Source organism: Mustela putorius, unplaced genomic scaffold (assembly GCF_011764305.1).
Source record: "Mustela putorius furo isolate JIRA1106 unplaced genomic scaffold, ASM1176430v1.1 tig00003891_pilon_pilon_pilon, whole genome shotgun sequence".
Lineage (NCBI taxonomy): Eukaryota > Metazoa > Chordata > Mammalia > Carnivora > Mustelidae > Mustela > Mustela putorius.
This window is the reverse complement of record NW_025422040.1, coordinates 97,025-112,225: the sequence shown is the minus strand read 5'-3', so window position 1 is coordinate 112,225 and position 15,201 is coordinate 97,025. Positions and strand designations below refer to the sequence as shown.

Below are 15,201 nucleotides of genomic sequence, written 5' to 3'. Positions count from 1 at the left end.
GTGGGTATTATCAGTAACACCATTTTATAGACGAGGTAAGGTCCCAACTCTTGTAAGTAATGGAACTAAGTTTCACCCTAGTACTCCAGCTCCAGAGTTTACAGCCAATTGCTGATGCTGCCATCTTCTTCCTGCTAGAGTCAAGGAAACAATCTGAGAGGGAGTAGTGATCTACACAGGGCTATAAAAGAGGAATGAGGAAATCCCAGAACTGTAGGCAAAGGCCCAGGCCAACTACCCAGCATCTACACACAGTACATACATACAGAGAGACACAGACAGACAGACAGACACACACACACAGACATACTGTCCACACAACACGGAAAGCACACCAGTGGTTCAGTTCCTTTAGGATACTCTTAGTAGACTTCTACACATCTATTCAGAGTCAAAATCCAGACTTTGTGACATACCTCTCAAAATACCAGTTCTAGCTTTCTGTGGCCATTCTAGTTCAATCACCTCCTGCAATTCTGTAATAGTCAAATGAATACCAGCCTCTGATTGATCTATTCTTCTATTTTTATACCTACTCTTTAATTAACTTTATGAAAGTGTCAGATGAATCACACTAACAATTTAAAATGCTAAATGGTTTCCCAGTGACTATCCAAATAAGAAAACTTATCACAGATTATATAAATCCATTAACAACATAAAAATACAGCCCAACCTCTTTTCCGCTCTTACCTCACACAACTCCCCTGAATGTGCTTTTATTTTTGGTCAAACCAAAGTACTTAATTTCTCCCATGCTATACTTGCTGCTTTTTAAAGTATGCTATCTTTACCAGATTAAGGACACTGAACTGCAAGCAGTCATCCGGGAAGTTTTAACTATCTTCTAACACCTAGACCAACTCAAGTAACAGAATTATTCAGTATTTCCAGTTTGATAGCACCACCTGAAACAGAATTCAGATTAGGTACATGTTGAGGGCTTCTACACATTTTCATTTTGGGATGGTCTGTTCAAATTTTGGATTTCACCTTGAAGCAATGATGTTCACTGAAAATTGCTTATTTCTCATTGAAATAGTCAAATTCATTAGCGGGGACCTAAATAATTCTTAGTTACCTCCACAGTGTAGTTCTTCACCTTTCTCAAACTTAACGTATAATTTGTGTTTCCCCTTTCTTTTTCCTCAAAAAGAACTTTAAAAGAGATGTATTGCTTTTATTGGCAATTTCATACAATGTTTGAAATGATTAGTTCAAAAGGTTTACTGTTTGCTAATTCACAACTTATATTTTCATCTTTTTCCTCTCTATTAGTTATTATCTTAGTAATCTCTAAAATATATTTGTATTTCCCAAATATAATTGACCCCGAATTATTTAAGTAACTAGTTTTAAATTTCCAAATAGTTGATTTTACTTGATTAAACGTTTTTTAAAAATCTCTAGCTGGAGGTGCCTATGTGGCTCAGTCAGTCAGTTAAAGCACCCAACTCTGGTTTTGACTCAGGTCATATCTCACGGTCATGAGATCCAGCCCTGCGTGGGGCTCCAGGCTCAGTGCAGAGTCTGCTTGAAATTCCTTCTGCTCCTCCCCCTCTTGCACATACTCTCTCTCACACACAAATAAATAATCTTTAAAAACAGGGAAAAAAAATCAAAATTATACATTTAAGAAAATCTCTCGCTGTACTGAATTATAATCAAGGAATGGGGTTCATATATTTCTACCTGGAGATGAGATTTTCTTTGTAGTTGGCCTAATGAATTATCAATCTTGGTTAACTATTATGTGGATGACAAAAAAAGAAAAAAGACAACTTATGGGCCATTTTTTATTATACTATTCAATCCATCTACACATCTTCTTATCTTGTACTTTCTTGATCTTCAAGTATATTAAAGATTCCTATTATTGTTGTTTTGCCATCAGTTTTTCCTTCATTTCTTTCAGCTTTCCTTACTGTATTTGATGTTATGTTTAGCATGTAAGGGTTCATACCTGCTAACTCTTCATTGTGGAGTGCACCCTGTGTTAATATAAAATGACATTCCTGATCTAGTTTTACATATTCTGTTGTAAATGCACTCTGATAATGATATCCTGTCATCTGCTCTTGAAATTTACATTTGCCTGATGTATCTTTAATGAACCGCTTATTTTTCTAACCTGAGCTGTTTTACGTAAGTCTCTTGTATATAATTAATCTCTTAAAGAACAGAAACTTAGAAGTAGAGATTAAACACATCTTTCAAATCTAGGATATTATCATGGTACTTCCAGGCCAGAATTCCACCTGGATACCACAACACAAGCTACGTAATGTTTTGCTCATATTCTGTGCATCAGTACCTTCAGATCATCTTCTCTAAGATGAAGTCACAATCTAGATTCCTCAGTCAAAAAAGTAATTTTCTACTTCAGTAAACTTTTCACTGGTACTTTTAAACTCAGAAATAATGTCGTGTTTTAAAATAACAGTGTTTTCTGGAAGCTTGAAAAAGTGTGTTTCAGAATGCTCACAAGGTTGTCACAGGAAAGTAACTCAACAAAGGAAGGAATATAGCTCTTTAGGAATGGTTACTATTGCGATGACGCCATGTGGCAGGAGTTTTGTTATGAAGCTAAGTGCTGGGCATTGTACATATGACCCTAATACCACCACACTTTGTAAGACAAACACTGTCACCTCTATTTCAAGGGTGAGAAAACAGTCCTGGGGCACATAATTATCCTGTTCAAAAAACCTGGACCAGAACCTAAATGTGACTCTGAGCCTAGAACTTCATCTTCCGATGTCCTGGGTTTTACTAAGAGCACACAAAGAAGTCGTGACCTGTTTGAGCACTATTTTTCCCAACTATGAAGAGCCTCCACAAAGTTTAGAGTATCACAGAGCTCCAGCTCCTTGGAACTACTTTTGAGTAACCTATCAACAACAGTGCTGCACGAATCACAGATCTCTGCAAGTAGTATGAAGCAGACAAGGGGCACAGGTCTCTCTGCACAGCACCCCATCCCCTTTGGGAAAGCTATCACTCCCCCTGCAGTCCGATGGAGATGGGATGGGATCTATTCTTCAGCATCAGATACATGTCCCAAGCCTCTCGCCAGAATGTTCAGTTCAGGGATGGGCACATGCCCTAATCCAGGTAAATCAGAACCTAATCTAGGAATATTCACTCAAACTGTAGCTCTCTTCCTCCTGTAGTTGCTAAAGTAGCCAGGATGTAACACCAGAGTCGCCAGGAGTCATACCTTGCTATTATTTGCAAGGAGAATGCCTGAAAAGAAAGCACATACAGAGCAAAGGAGAGAGCTGAGAGAAAGATTACCAACACCTATTAAGCATCTAAGTTCAGGCCAGAGCTTTTAAGGTTATATAAGTCAATATAAAGGTCTCCTTGGGTTTACACTCTTTGAGTTGGGCTTCTGTGAGTAGATATTGAGAGAATTCTAGTATGTTATAATATAGCTACTTCTTTTTTTCTTTTTTAAGTTTCTATTTCTACTTTGGGGATCAAAATAATACAGAAGTATAATTTGGACAGAAGAACACAGCTACTGTAGAAAGAATACTAGATTTGAGGTTAGGAGACAGTTTTGAATAACATTACACAGACAGATGAAATGACCTAGGAGAGACTGATCTTTACAGATTTATTTGATCATTTATATTAGAACAGGCCTTAACTAAATCATTGCTAAAATCCTTCAAGGTATAAAAACCTTATAATTTTATGAATGTATAGATTGTATGACAGGCTTAAATACGATGTATTAGAGGAACACAGTTTAGCCCAAAAGAATTAGTATGTTAAAAAAATAAGAATATTGTATTAGTTCTTTTTGTTTTGTTTTTACTGAAAATGAGAACAATTAGAGTTTAAGTGAAGGGGAAAACTAGAAAATTTTTTTATGTTATCATATGGAGAAATTTAGTAGCTAGAAAAAAGTAAGCTGACTATACAATCAGGACATAAAAATTCACTCCTCAGAGAAACCAGAAAATTTCCTCTTCATGGGATCACTTAGAATAAAGTTAATACTTATTATTTCTAGAAAGTTTAAGTCTTCATTATAGATAAGCTAATGAACTCATGTACAGAGATCATAATATATATGAATTTTCTCTCTAATAATTGCTTTGAAAGCAAAACAAAAAAAGAAATCAAAAGCTCAAATATTTTTTCCTAAAAGATTAATCAAAGAAAATAAAGATTAATGTGTACTTTGCCCGCCACCATTCTAGAAGGGGGAAAGCAACAGAAAGAGAGAGGAGTAGCAGAAATTCTGGATGGGTTTGTCATGTAACTAAAGTTAGCTTCTGAATTCAGAAATTTGGGGACTCTTTCCAAAATACATACTTACCAGTATTAGTAGGATGCTTTAACACTTATTCATAGCTTACAATAAATGCTGTGAGTTTATTCTCATTCTCATAAGTGTTAAGTGCAGACAGTGTGAAGCACAGGACTAGACAGGCACTTGCCCTGGGATTTAACCTGCACCAGGCTCTCCTGGGGGGGCAGGACAGGGAGCTGCTGAGAGCCTGTTTCACTCATGAAGAAAAAGGACCAAATCTCCAAAGGAATTACTCTTAGGGAAGTGTAACAAAGGTTTCTTCTCAATTATTGAATAAAAGAAGGACTCGTTTCCATCAAGCAGTTATCCTGCTCTGGGAAATACGTTTCTTTAGAGGAGGTATCAGTTGTACTTTGAATTCTCGGCAACACTCAAAGCCTCAAGCACCATTTGGGCATCACTAACACAACGGCACACTGTAGGGTCAGCAGGCACCCACCGCTTTGCCATTTAATTTGCACCAAGTCCATTGAGGGAAGCTGAGGGAATGACAACACTGCACCAGATTAGTTTGAGGAGAGTCCCTGCCAAGTCCACAAATTCTTCACTAAAACATGCCAACTGGGTCTTCTTTCTCCATAACAAAGAGGGGTGGGGGGGGGAGAAGGAGAAAGGGGGGAGGGGGGAGGAAGGAGAGAAGAGAAGAAACCATATCCTCCCATATAAACGTCACCAGAACACAACTTCCTTCTTAATGTTTCCCTACAACTGAAATTAAGGATACAGGCAAAGTCACATTAAAGACAGTTTTAGTAAAATTAATGCTATATAAGCTGAAAAACTGACAAAATATATGTATCTCCCGTAATAATGGTTCACAGTTACAAAAATACGAATCTATACATTCAACCTAAAAGGAAATACTGGCAAGAAGATAAATTTTTAGCAGGTGTTTCAAGAATAAAACTACTCTGGATAATCAATTATATTTACTATAAGATACTTACTTCCCTGGAAGAATTCCACAGTTGAATGACAACAGCTTTACTATGTTCAGCTTAGCTCATTTCTCATGATGAAACTATACTTATTAAAGGCTAAAAACAGATTATTTCCCTAGCACCCTAACCATTAGGTAAACGTCTGATGTGTCTGAAAATTGTTAGACAATTAAATTTCAAAGATTTAAAGGAAACCTTCAGCATTATATTTATAAGACTAACAACTTCAAGCTGCCTTTATCTGTACTTAGGTCAGGGGCCACCAAATTCCTAGGCATCAGTAAAAAAGGGTATAAACTGAGGAGCCTTGTCAAAATAGGCCCATTTGGGGACAGCTTGTCCCCATAGAGATTAATTCTGAACAGCCGCAAAATTCTTTTGCAGTTCCAGGATTCAACAACGTTCAGGGTACTCAAATTTTACTCTAAATGCTATCATTAACTGTTCGAATCATCTTAATCAAAGCACTTCACCTTTCTGGGCCTCCGTTTTATCATTTTTAAAGTAAGAAAAATTCCTGCCAAAAAAGGCTCAAAATCTTATGCCCATAATCTTTATCTATCTAATCGAACTTTCTAACACTGTTTCAACATAAAATGCAAATGAAACCGTGCAAATGGAACAGAGCTTCATTAACAGCATCTGCTCCTAAATTTCTTTTTGCCTTTTTAAATATATACAGAAGTAAAGGTAGGAGCACATTTAGGATACTGCTTTAGATGACAGCTGTGACTAATTCATCCAAAAATGGTCTGGTTATATTGGTTAATCATGAACTAAGCACGACAGATCTCAATGATTTATTTTGACTCCAAGATGCTAAAAGTGATCAATTTTGGCCAAATTACTTAACTCTGAATCTCGATATAATGTATTAGCTAAGCATAACAATTTTACTGAGGATACCCTTAACAGTACACACAGAACTCCATTCTGTTAGCTTGTTAACTTCCACGTGGGGGAGATTCAAACCCGTAAGAGAAGAGTGCTGTGTGCCTGAAGCATTTCTGCTGATAATGGAGGGATCTTCACATTCTACAGTATACTGTATTTTATTTTTATAAACACTTCTCTTGCTATCTTTTCACTCTGACCCCTATTTCACAACACTATCCCTTGGGCCTTGCCAGTTTACTAAGTCTCTCTTCACCTTTACAGAGCAAGAGAACTGACAATATTTTCAGATTGTAAGGAATACAGTATTTTCCCAATGATAAATTAAAACATGTCTTCACTTTTTCATTATGAAGACTTCTCCTGGATCTAACTTAAACTGTTTAAGCATCCTTGGGTTTTACTTGTATCCCTGAGTATGGTGTGAGAGACTATCCCAAGTGCTCCTTACATGGCTGGTTCTCATGATTATAAGCATTTAGCCAACTCTCACACAGGGGAGGTATGTGTGTGGGTGTGTGCGGAAGAGGGGAAAAGAGAGCACATGTAAAAGCACAGCTTGGTCAGAAAAAGGTAGACTACTACAAGAACCTTTGATTACCCTCTAACTCAAAATCGCGAGTAAAGCACTCTACAAGTCTGCTGGTTGTAATGCCAAACAAACAAAAAAGGTGTAGTTCAATGTGGTGAAGACAAATACTTTAGAAATGGTCAAACATGTTTGTAGCTTGCAAAAGAAAAGTTAAGACTGTTGCAGTTATCTCTAGCAAACAAATCTGTCCACTCCCAGAAAAACTGACCTCTTTTCCTAAGACTATGAAGCAAGTCATGAGAGGACTGGAAATACCACTTCCCTTCAGTATATGATGACGACTTCTCGGGTTAGCCAGCTACCGGTTTTCATCAAGTACACACACATGGTAACACAATCAAAGAATAATACTTATTTTAGAGTACTCTTTGGAAATTTCGGGGGAACATTAACATTTTCAAAATGCCCCCAAAAAACCTTCCCCTCAAGAAATCTCAGTATTTTCTAGGCAGACAGTACACCTTAACACCTGGCAAAACTTCTGGCTTTGTTGCTTGGGGAAAGACAGAGCTCTGCACATCACCATGGCACTCACTGCTGTGTTCCTCACTGTGCATGGGGTACAAGACTCTAGCTCCATCCTGGGAGAAATTCTAGCCATTGATGGGGAAGTAGCCTGCTCTAGCAGTGCCAAGCCTCGAATCACAGTCTGTAAAAGAGGGCGTTTCATGAAAAATCTACTGCTATTAAAATTGCCAAATTCAGGAGAGCCAAGACATTCAATCAAGGGCTTCTCAAGAGGTTTTGTCAAGAAATGGGAGCAATTATGAAATGCTTTTCTACCCATAAGTTCACTAGTTTCAGAAGGCAAAATTCTACAACCAGGATTTTAAATGCAGTCAACTGGATAAAATACAAACTCGTTTGCACAATTTAATTCTTTAACCTTAAAACTAAAAATGTGAAGTCATAATCCTTCCCTTCCTAACATAGCGTTATGCCAGAATCTTGCCAAAAATGATCTCATTAACCAAGGCAAAGAAAATGATGCAACATGAATTTTTCTGGAGAATTTTAGAGAATTTTTAATTTTTTGATACAAGCTTACTTTCATCTGACAAAAGAATCTACAGATTTCATTTGCTCTTTCATTCTTTCATGAGATAGCATTTTAAGCACTTGTTTTCACCAAAAACATAGTCAAAATTGATTGGATATAAAAGATGACAAAGAAGTTGTCAAGTCAAAGACAATGGCATAATTTTAATGTATTATTTATAATCTAAATACTAGCAGCCCTTTCAAAAAACTTCCTATTGGCAAAACCAAAGTTTAATTCTGATTAATCTGTAACCATTGAGATTTCGTCATTAACCTCAAAGAGCCACTGCTTTTTCCATTTAAAAAGGGGACACGGGGCGCCTGGGTGGCTCAGTGGGTTAAGCCTCTGCCTTCGGCTCGGGTCATGATCTCAGGGTCCTGAGATCGAGCCCCGCATTCGGGCTCTCTGCTTGGCGGTGGGGCCTGCTTCCCTCTCTTTCTCTCCCTGCCTCTCTGCCTACTTGTGATCTCTGTGTGTCAAATAAATAAATAAAATCTTTAAAAAAAAAAAAAAAAAAAAAAAATAAAAAGGGGACAATGGGGCACCTGGGTGGCTCAGTAAGTTAAGCTTCTGCCTCCGGCTCAGGTCATGATCTCAGGGTCCTGGGATCGAGCTCCACATCAGGCTCTCTGCTCAGCAGGAAGCCTGCTTCCCGCTCTCTGCCTACTGTGATCTCTCTGTCAAATAAATAAAATCTTAAAAATAAATGAATAAAAAATAAAAGGGGACATAATTCTTATAAAGACTCCTTTTATTTTCCACATTTAAAAAAATCTGTGTAATTAAAAACTATAAGCAAAATTTTATGTTCATGTATACCATGTACATTTTTAGTGAGAGACTATAGCTTTCATCATATTTCTAGAACATATGTCACATAAATCCTTTAAGAGCCATGAGCTTTGGGTGCCTGGGTGGCTCAGCGGGTTAAAACCTCTGCCTTCGGCCCAGGTCATGATCCCAGGTTCCTGGGATTGAGCCCCACATCGGGCTCTCTGCTCAGTGCAGAGCCTGCTTCTCTCTCTCTCTCTATCTCTGCCTGCCTCTCTGCCTACTTGTGTTCTCTGTCAAATAAATATAATCTTTAAAAAAAAAAAAAAGAGCCATGAGCTTAAATCTAGTGTTCTGGCTCCATAATACACAGCTCCTCTACTTTTATTTGAAATTCTTTTGATTTGATTTCTTTCCCACAACTACATACAGTGTCTACTGCTCATCAACCCTGCTTGCTCTAAACTTCTACCACTACTTTAGCTACTGTACTTTGATTCTACCTGTTTCTCTATTGTTTTCTTTCCATTCAGTCTCTTTCCCCTGTGCTGCCCTGGACTTACTCACTTAAGTGTAGAACAATTTACCTTTTATATTTTTAATCAGTAACAGCAACTATTTCCCTCTAGATGATGAAAAAAATGAACCAAAGTAAACATCTCAGGCCTTCCACTCAAGAATTCACTCCACTACTATCATCTCAGGACATACACAACTTCTAAAGAAATGTAAGGCAATCTACTATAATGAATATTTACTAAAATCAAGCACTAACATGAGATTCAGTTTTATAAACTATCACCAATACACAACACTCTAGCATCTCTAGAAGTAATTTTTAAAAATCACAAAGATAAATAAGAAATGAGGAAGGAGAAAAGGAGGCAGGAATCAATGCAATCACCAGCTAAAATAATAGAAGTGATCATGTTTCTGTTTTGAAGTTGAATTAAAAAGAAATCAGCTTAGGGGCGCCTGGATGGCTCAGTCAGTTAAACGTCCGACTCCTGACCTCAGTTCAGATCTTGATCTCAGGGTCACGAGCTCAAAGCCCACACTAAAAATTAAAGGAAGGCAGGCAGGCAAGCAACTTAAACTGGAAGAGAACCTTCCTGATTGTAAATGTTATTAAAACTAGAATAAATTTCTTCATAAAGTTGTAATGTCTCCCTCAAGAGAGTTCTTTGTCTAGGTGAGTTTCTCCTTCTATCTGGAGCGGTTTGAGTTTTTCCTTCTCAGAGACAGAGAAATGTACAAAATCTCTCTGTAAGAAACATAAACATATCTTGTCACATTTACCATCCAAAGAAATGAATCTCTTAGAAATTATTATGAAACTTCTCCTGACTTTATGTTCTCCCCTCAAACATATTACACAGATTAAGTTTGTCAGTGATTTTCAACATCGTCTTTATTACCCTTCTGAATAACAGAAGAACCTTTGACTAATCTTAATTATAACTATATTCGTGAATATTCATATCAAAGAATAATTTTCATGTACTTATAAAGGATCATACTTTAGTAGGAAATGGCATCCAAGTTATTACCCAAAGACATCTTACTCTCAAGCAAGGTTCTGAAATATCAAGCTTACTTTTGTTCAACGTACTGCTTCTTTAAATGCTCTGCCAGGATTTTATAAGACCAAATATGCCATACAGTTAATGCATAAGATTTACTAGCATGATATGAAAATGCCAGCATGAACAGAAAAATTGAGAGATTCGGTCATTTGCTCATACTACAGTTACGGTAGTAACAGATTTAAATGTTTAGAATAAAGAAATAAGGGTTACCAACCATCTTTATAAAAAGCTATTTTCTAATAAATGCTCAGATCAAGGAAGAAGAAAGAAAAAAAAATCAAAAATAACTTACCTTTTTGTCTCTGGTCCTTACTTCCCCATAGAAATCTAGGGCCTCTTGTGCCTTTAAAAATTTGCCCCGATGTAATAAATATGCACAAATCATTACACCAGTTCGTCCCTTTCCAGCTATACAGTGAATTGCTGCAACATGATTGTCATCTTCACTTAGCCATTGGTCAAGATCTTCACAAAAGGGTTTGATAAGTTCTAGCTGTGGTGGATTATGGTCTTCAAAAGGATACTGTGCAACTGTGGTAAAAGGATAACCTCAGAATTAGGGAAAAAAAAAGTCTTTCCTGAATTGTTTATTAAAGTAGATTAACTTTAGAAATGTTGCATATAAGCTTAATAGATGTTTAAAAGAAAAAGTGAACTCCAGAGAAAAATAATTTGCTGCCTGATAATTTACCAATATTTGAATAGAAACTAGTGTCTCAATTCTTAAACCTACCCACTAGACAGAGGCTGAGCATTATTTTCCCCACTTTATGAAAGAGGAAACTTTGTAATGGAGAGGTAGCAGAAGGCAACATGTCAGAGAGAGAGGCAAACTCAAAATGAAATGTCATGTAGGCAGGTTTCCTGTCAGGGCTCTCAATGCGTTTTCTGACAAAAGGAGTCATAATATTTATAATATTACATCACCACAAAACATATATTCCAGAGAAGATATAAATTACCAATCAATCAACAATGTAAAGGACTGATTTTTATATTTCATATAATAAAAATGCTAAGCGTGTTATTTAAAGATGGTCTTGCAAATGTTAGTGTTGTATACTACACGTGATTTTAAAGACATTTACAAAAGAAGCTGAAAAAAACTACTTACAAAAACGTATACAGTTGTAGTAAAGTGTATCTAATGAAGCTTCAGGTCTTTTCACATGAGTTATAAAAACCCAAAGTTTCTCTTTGCTTATAGTCAGAGGGGTTTTGTTGTTGTGTTTTTTAAGTTGCTCAGAGACAGGAGTTCAACTATATCACTATTAAATTTTTTCTTACTGGTCCCTGCCTCAGCAGTTCCATTCTACTAAAACCCTTACAAATCCTGACTGACATCTAATGTACATAATGGTCCTCTGTGTCATCTGAATATGTGAGAAGTATGCCTTCTATCTTCAGTCACATCATCACTAATACGGAACCGGATTCAGTGTGTCAGGTGAGTGGTCCTGGGAGACGACGATGACTATTACAGGAGTCGCTGGGATGCTTTCACCTGGGCCTCAGCATTCCATCTTCATCTCCCCACGGGCACACAAAACAGCCAGGAAACTGTTAAACGTCTATTTAAAGCTAGATAAACGTTGACTAAAACACGCTTTGCCTAGTAAGCAGTAGCTTAAATTCACGAAAAAGGAAAAATTCTTAGTGGATCTGTACTGGCTCTCACCACTAGCACTTCTGAATTCTCAAACCAGCTGTTTGAACATCCGATCTAGACTGTCAGAAGGGATCCACCGCAAACACATCAACATGGAGCGCATGGACTCACCCTCTCTTTCTATCATGGTAGCATCTGCCAAGCTTCTTCACTCTCCAGGTCTCTCATGGCTCAAGGGGTTCCACAAACAATGAGGGAAGGTTTTTGTGGGACCTCAGAAAAATTCACTACACCTGGAGAAGAACTCATTTAAAGCAGCTCCTGCTCCCACTTGTCAGGCTCCTCTTATCCACATTTGTCATAGGCTTTTGCCCCTTTTAGGTCACGGCTCCACGGAGTTACTCCATTGTCTGCTTTGCTCTTCCAATAATCCTTTACTATTAGACCAAATGCCTCCAACAGTAGATATAACCCTTTCTTTATTTTATGGTCTAGAAACTTTTCCTAATTCTTACAGTCAACCCTGCATTTTAGTATTCCTACTAGTACTGGCAGGTTTATATGGTTAACTGTTCCCTAAAACACAAAAGTAAAATTAAATTTTTCCAAATTGTCTAAGACCATCTTTAAGATAAATATTTACATCACTTAATAATTGAGCTTATTCACTACTGCTATGACAAGAAGATTTGGTCTATTGGTTTTAAGTTATATAACAGAAATACATTACTTGGCAGTTAATACCTACCTCTGAAGTTAAATTTGGCGGTATCATAATGTCTTTCAGCACACCTAAAAGAAAAGTTTAAATGTGATCTAAAGTTATCTTTTGCACTGGCAAAAAAAAAAAGTATAGTAACACACATTTCCTGAACTTTTATACTGTACCAGGCATCATGTTGTTTTGTATTAAGTACTTCTTTCAATCCTAACAATTCTATGAAGTAGGTAGTGTCATTATCCCCATTTTAACATTAAGAAAACTGATCTTAGGTGTTATGCACTTAGGGCTTCCATTACTTGCTCACAAAACCTGTGATGCCGCTCAGGCACACACCTCCCACCCAGCTGCACGTGTCCCCTGAAACTTCCTGCATGCTGAGGGAGTATATGTTTGACTTCACCAAGTATGTACAAACACCTAATGAGCCACAGTACAGTCTTTACCCCAGAGTTGAGTATACATCGTTCTCTTGAAGTACTATTTAAAAAGATAAATTTTTTAAATAGTAAAATTATAAGGGCAAAGAAAAAAAAATTTTTTAAAAAGTGAATGACACTAATCTACTCAAAAACTACACTTACTAAAAAATTGTTAAGGCGGACTTTTCTAACAAAGGTAATCTTTGTCAAAAATCTCTCAGTTACGAGTTTTAATTAAAGTCTCAGAGTAATGAAGGAATAAGAAGTAAAATAAATACAGAGTAGTAAAATGTTAACTCTATATTACTTAGAGCATACGAAAATTGGTCTCTTTAATAGTAGTAACATGTTTGTCATCATGCACTGGTTTACTCATGGTTAATAGGTGTGTTAACCAACATTAAGAAGGCTCTGAAAGGGATCCCACACTTGAATTTGTGGTCAGCAAAATCATGGTAACTACAGCTACTAACCAAATGAGATTTCTAAAAATTATTTAAAATAAAAACTTAGCGTTTTAAAACAAGTCAAGGTCATTGTACAATCCCTTCCTCTCCAATTCTGAAATCCCCAAAGTCTGAAATATCTTAACATTTTCTGTTAAACTTATGACAGGCTCAATTGTGGCAGCATCCGATCTGAGTTTATGACAGTGTGCACTCTTTAACTAATACAGTTAAGAGTAAAGAGTGAAAATGGTAGGAAGACCATTTTGCCCTAGACCCCAGAGGAGTGTTATGTAATATTAGTAAGTTTATGCTTCCATGTTATCTTTCTGCAAAGGGAAAAATTCTGAATGCAGAGACACACTGGCCCTAAGAGTTTCAATATGTGATTGTGGACATGTATTTCACATTTAAGAAATCCTAAAGATATCTGTATGGTTCCTCTACTTTAAAAGGTTTTAAATCCTAATCCACATGAAAGCTGAACTAATTATAAACAAATCAGAATCCACTATTTTCTAAATGGTCAGACCTGAAATAAATCAACTTTCATACTATTACTTAAAATAAAGCTTTCCCCCCTTTTCACTTATAATATATTGAGTTTTGCTCAAAAAAATCATTTAGTAATGCCATATGCATATTTATGTACCCTTGCTAAATAATTTCATACTCACTCCTATGCAAAACATGACAGGTAAGAGGAAGACTGACCAAGAAAATAGTCACATTTTACACTATCTTTAGTACAGATTAAAGAAGAGGTCTGGTAAATAGTGCAGAATATTTTATAAAGACTCGTGTAAAGATAGGACTTAAAAGGTGAGGGACAAGGAGCAGGCTAGGAAGCAAAGCTCTAAGATGCTGGTCTCATGGCAGCATAACAGAAAAATCAACATTTTGAGTTTCACACAGCTTTAGTCTTCTAAAATTCTCCTGCTTTTTCAGGAGCTCACACATTTGGTTTGACAGGTACTGCTTAAGACTCCATCATAAACTGATTCTCAAATATTACTGTTAAGAGGCAGAAATGGTGGAAAAATGGAACTAATGAGCTTCTACATGTTTACCACATGTACACAACCTTACAAAGGAGTTTCCATTTTTTTAATTCATAGTCACACCAATATAATAATAGAACATATAATCTCCATCTTATATATGAGAAAGCTAAGATTTAGAAGAGCCAGGACTCAAGCCCAGGTCCTCTGGTTACAAAAATAAAAACTTTTCCCAATACAGCTCCATACTTCTTCCACTTACAATACAAAAGAGAGAACAGCTTCAAAAACAAAAGCAATAACAAATTCTACTCAAAATCAGCCTTCCTACTAGAGCAGTATTTGGCATAAAAGATAGAACCAACAAAAAGCGACCATGAAAACATGAAAAGGTTATGAAAATCTCTACAGGTATCGATGAAGTGGATGAAGAGTATGTGAGAACATATACCGGGGCCTGTAGTAATGGAAGTGATCTGGAGGAGGGGTTGCTAGAATAAGAATGATGACTCTCTTCTTTAATTAAGACCTTCTCCAATAACCGTGCATACGTGCACACACACGTACATGTGCACATTCCCAATTCCTTATAATGTTTGTGTGGTATGTTAGTTGATAAGTCCTTCAACAAACCAAAACTGAAGATACATAAATGAAAAATGGGATTTGACTGAGACAAGTAGTAGGTAAATCTGACCATTTACACTTCCTTAAAATTAAAATTCAGGGTAAAAGATACCTTTTTTTAAAATCCTCACCTTATATTGGCTTATATGAGACAAGAGAGATGAAGAAGCATTGCAAGAGTTTCTAATGAAGGGGTTGACAGAAAGTGAAGGAAGAGTA

General features: G+C 36.7%; 1 pseudogene; it reads right to left on the bottom strand.

Moving 5' to 3' along the window:
- The window catches only part of LOC123386968, a 74,645-nt pseudogene that overhangs the window by 18,317 nt on the left and 41,127 nt on the right, over positions 1 to 15,201 (bottom strand).